The 4,921-nt window shown below is 45.7% G+C and overlaps 1 long non-coding RNA gene across 1 annotated transcript; it reads left to right on the forward strand.

Annotated features, from left to right (window-relative positions):
- Positions 1 to 1,939: 1,939 nt before the first annotated feature.
- On the forward strand, positions 1,940 to 4,914 carry LOC132371387 (uncharacterized). The gene is made up of 3 exons (XR_009504841.1): positions 1,940 to 2,246; positions 3,130 to 3,258; positions 4,833 to 4,914. It is a non-coding gene; the product is annotated as an uncharacterized LOC132371387 (long non-coding RNA).
- The last annotated feature ends 7 nt before the right edge of the window (positions 4,915 to 4,921 follow it).

Genomic DNA, 4,921 nt, shown 5'->3' on the forward strand with positions numbered 1-4,921 from the left:
GAGCGGACTCCTGGCGCAGGGAGATCGCATCCGCGGGGAAGGAGATCTTCTGTGGCCCCGCGGCTGGGTGCCCATTTGAGCGTCCAGCTGCTGAAGCGGATTTGTTCTGTGACCTTGTGGGTTTTTTTGGTTTTGGGTTTTTCCTTCTGAGCCTCAGTTTCTCTCTCATTAAAACGGCCACTTCCCATTCTCCCACTTACCTGCCTAGTCACAGGTGTGCACCCTTTCAGGCCTAGAGGGACAAAAAGGATGAACGGTCACAGGTGATCCCAACCTGGCTCCTCATTGAGCCCATGAAGTGGGTCTCCCATTTCGTGGCATTGGGATTTGGCAGCGATGACATCATTGCTACAAAGGCCGTTTCCAGGCGGCCGGGCACACCGACAACATCCCGAGGGCAGCGCGTGAGAAGTGGCCACCCCGGAGGAGAGAGGAAGGAGGGTCCTGTCCCCACCCCGGGGGTTGGCAGAGAGTAAGGTTCTTTGCGGTGACTGGCGTGTGGGGCTGGCGGGGCGTCCGGCCAGCTGATGCCCAAGGCTGGGAGGACGCAGAGAGGACACACCCCCTCTTGGTCAGCGAAGCCACCGCAAAGCTTGGGGTCCGAGGGAGAAAGGAAATCAGAAATGTGGGGAGGCATGAGGCGGCTCTTCCTGCCACGACTGTGAGGACACCAGCCTGAAGATGTCTCCCACTGAGGTTCAGTGAAGGGCCTCCGGGCTGGAGGGAGTGGCAGCAAGGTCGGGGGGAGGGTTTGCTTAGCCTCCAGCCTGGAGAGGCTTCTCGACTGTACCTGCCTCTGGTCGTGGTGCCAATCATGTGCAAACCAGCCTTCCTCTTTAAAGGCAGACCAGGTGTCCGAGCTCCTCAGAGACACCTCTACTGGTCCATTTAAACTCAGAGCTTGTACAGAGTGTACGGCTGCCTGGGAGAAAGGGACGGAGAGTCCTAAGAACACACCTGACAAGCAATAAAAATCTTAGACACACTCTGGTGTTTCTCATGGCTTTCTTCTTATTCCAACTACAGATTAACCCCAGAGCTTGATGACATGTTCAGGCTGAACTCGCTTCAAAGCCCTTCTCGGCGAATGTCCATGTCTGGTGGTGTCAGGCCGGTTTAACGTCAGCTTCAGGGCCACCGGCTTGGGGCCCTTTGGGCTCGGTGCTGTTTAGAATCGCCTGCGGAGCTTAAAAGATCCACGTGCCCAGCGTGGGTGGTGTGATGCTGGGGCCTGGAAACCTGAGGGTTTTTCAGCTTCAGGTGGTGAGAAAGGGGAGTAAGAGAGTGACCTTTGATCTACCAAAGTAGGAAGCTTCTAGTTACTATCCAAAGTTGGCAAACCAAGGAATAGCAGTGTGCGCTTATTAGAAATATGGAGACAAATCCTAGAAGGAATGGCAAAAATCATTTAAAGTGGTTGCCTTAAAGCTAATTTGATGCTGATAGAAGTCAGGACAGTAGTTATCTTGGTCTGGGGGGAGGAGTATTAACTGGGCAGGGGTACCAGGGAATATTCAAGGGTGCTGGAATGCTCTAGATCTTGATCTGGGTGGGGCTGGGTACATACGTAAAAATTCATCAAGCTATATACCTAAGGTTAAAAAACTTAAATGCCTATCTCCAAGGAACAGGAGTGAGGTTACAGGAGTAGTGAGGTTTTTCTTTTTTTTTTTTAATATACCGCCTTTAGTACTATTAACATAAAACCATATTCACTTTTTTTAAATACCCATATTCATGCACTACTTCGATAAAAAGAGAAATTATATTTTTTACAAGGTCCAAAAGATTCTGATGTGCAGCCTGGTTTGAGAACTACGAGCTTCAGAAAGCATTCCTGTGACTGCCTTTTCTTATAACCTGTAATTATTTCCTTCACCGAGGTACATTTTCACAAGTTTCAGCCTCACCTCACCTTCACAGCCTGTCTTTCCCTTTCTACTAAATGGAAGCTGGAAAAGTTACACAGCAGGTTGGTCTGCATGGAATTCCTCTGAGTAATTTTTCTAGTCACTTTTTCCACCAGGCACTGCCAACTGCTATTGTTTGAAATCCACACGAATCACGTTGCCACCAGCGCCGGTTTGTTTTGTGGAGCTTTGGAGAGCTGCCTCTGACACAGGCTAGCCCAGCAGCCCACAGAGGCCTCCGAGGTTACAGCTGTGGACACCTCGTTTGTGGAAGAGTCACCTGTGTGGAGCACACCTCATCCTGAGATTGGGCGCAGGGAGCGACCCCCAAGTCAGGTTTTTACCAGCTTTTCCGTTGATTCTGATGCAGATAGTCTGCAAACCACATTTTGAGAAACGCTGTCTAAAAGAGCCCATATTGCCACCAGGCAAAAAAAGTGTGTAGATATTTTGTCAACTTCATTGAGGTATATAATTTGCACAGAAGAAAATGCACCCATCTCAAGAGTACTTTCTTTTTAAAATTTTATTTATTTATTATTATTTTTTTATAACTCCAAATCTGTTCATCTACTCAACATATTCTTGGTTTTTTAAAATTTATTAATTAATTTATTTATTTTTTGACTGTGTTGGGTCCTCGTTTCTGTGCGAGGGCTTTCTCTAGTTGTGGCAAGCGGGGGCCACTCTTCATCACGGTGCGGGGGCCTCTCACTATCGCGGCCTCTCTTGTTGCGGAGCACAGGCTCCAGACGCACAGGCTCAGCAGTTGTGGCTCATGGGCCTAGTTGCTCCACGGCATGTGGGATCTTCCCAGACCAGGGCTCGAACCCGTGTCCCCTGCATTGGCAGGCCGATTCTCAACCAGTACGCCACCAGGGAAGCCCAAGAGTACCTTTTGACAACTGTTGGCACCCATGTAACCACTGCCAATCAAGATGTGGAGTAGTTCCAACACTCCAGATAGTTCCCTCCTGTCCCTCTGTGGTCATTGTTCTCTTCTCCCTGATCTCCAGCCCCAGGCACATTTGCATTCTGTGTCTATAGATTAGCTTGTTCTAGGATTTCAAATAATAGAATAGTAATTAAACGTACTCTTCTGTGTCTGCTTCTTTAGCTTAGCACAAGGTTTTAAAGACTCGTTCAGGTTGCCAGCAGGTATCGGTAGTAGTTCCTTTCTTTGTAGGGACAGATCACAATCTGTTTATCTTCTCTCTAGTCGGTGATATTGCGGTTGTCTCCAGTTTGGAGCTTTTATGAATACGATGCTGTGGACGTTCGAATATCAGTCTGTGTGTGGACTGTCAATTTTCTTGAGTACCTGGGAGTAGGATTACTGGGTTGTATGGTAAGGATGTGTTTAATTTGTAAGAAACTGCCAAACTGTTTTCCAAAGTAGCTGTACCATTTTACAGTCCCGCCAGTAACATACCAGAGTTCCAGTAGCTCCACGTCATTAGCATTTGGTGTTGCCAGCCTTTTCACGCTTAGACATTCTAGTGGATGAGCAGTGGTATCTCAGTGTGGTTTTCATTTGCACTTTCTTGACGACCGATGTTAACTTCTTTTCATGTGCTCGTGGCCATTCGTATATTTTCTTTGGTGATTCTCATACTGATGGTCCAGAGACCATATTTGGAGAACCCTGCCTAAAAGACGCATATGCCCACCAAGACAGAGCTTTTTTTTTTTTTTTTTAATTTATTTTTGGCTGTGTTGGGTCTTTGTTTCTGTGCGAGGGCTTTCTCTAGTTGCGGCGAGCGGGGGCCACTCTTCATCGTGGTGCGCGGGCCTCTCACTGTCACGGCCTCTCTTGTCGCAGAGCACAGGCTCCAGACGCGCAGGCTCAGTAGTTGTGGCACACGGGCTTAGTTGCTCCGCGGCATGTGGGATCTTCCCAGACCAAGGCACGAACCTGTGTCCCCTGCATTGGCAGGCGGATTCTCAACCACTGCGCCACCAGGGAAGCCCCAGGACAGAGCATTTTAAAAGTGATGATACAAATGGAAAAATCTAAGATCTCCCCCTAACTTTGTGAAAATTTTCAAAATACAGAGTTGAAAAAGATGACATGACAAACACCCAGCTGCTCTCTACCTAGATCTAACAACTGTTAACATTTTGCCACATTTACTCTATGTCTGTATATACAAAACTGTCAAACCATTTGAAAATGAGTTGCAGACATCAAGACACCTCACCCCTAAATACTTAAGCATGCATCTCCTAAAAATAAGAATATTCTTCTACATAGTTGCAATTCTACCATTACACTTAATAAAATTAAGTTCATATTCAATCTGTGCTCCAACTTCTCTAGTTGCTCCATTAATTTAAACAAAGATCCAGTCAGCGTTTAAGCACTGTTAGGGGTTATCACTTGAGTCTCTTTCAACCTGGAACTTCTTTCCTGTAACATTGACTTTTTGAAGAGACCAGGCCAGCTGTCTTGTAGAGTGACTAATATCCCGAATGTGTCTCATTTCCTGTAAACTGAAATTAGGCTTCGACTCAATATAAACATTAAAAAAATTTTTTTCATTGTTGTTGAAGTATAGTTGACTTAAAATGTGTTAATTTCTAACTGTACAGCAAAGTGATTCAATTATACATGTATATACACACATTCTTTTTTACAATATAAACATTTTTGACAAGAGTAGTTTGTGATTCACATTCATCACCTGATAGAGTTTAACATTGATTTCAAGTAATTTGTACCAAACTTTCTCAAAAAAAAAAATTCAGGGAGCTAAAACGTGTAACTCATATATCCAAATTTGGATAAATATGGGCGTTTCCTCTGTTACTCTCAGCTTTAGAGATAGTATAAAAGTAAAATAAGACTATATAAAAAGGTTTTAGAAATGATATAGTTCATTTGCACCTTTCTTGTTCCCTCCTGGGACATATCATTCACAGCGTTATGCCAGGAACAGCCTCAGGCTCAGGAGCAAAGAGATGTTGGGCAACTTTGTCGTGACCTGATGAGTCCCTTGGCTTCGCTCTGA

This window comes from Balaenoptera ricei, chromosome 9 (genome assembly GCF_028023285.1).
Source record: "Balaenoptera ricei isolate mBalRic1 chromosome 9, mBalRic1.hap2, whole genome shotgun sequence".
Lineage (NCBI taxonomy): Eukaryota > Metazoa > Chordata > Mammalia > Artiodactyla > Balaenopteridae > Balaenoptera > Balaenoptera ricei.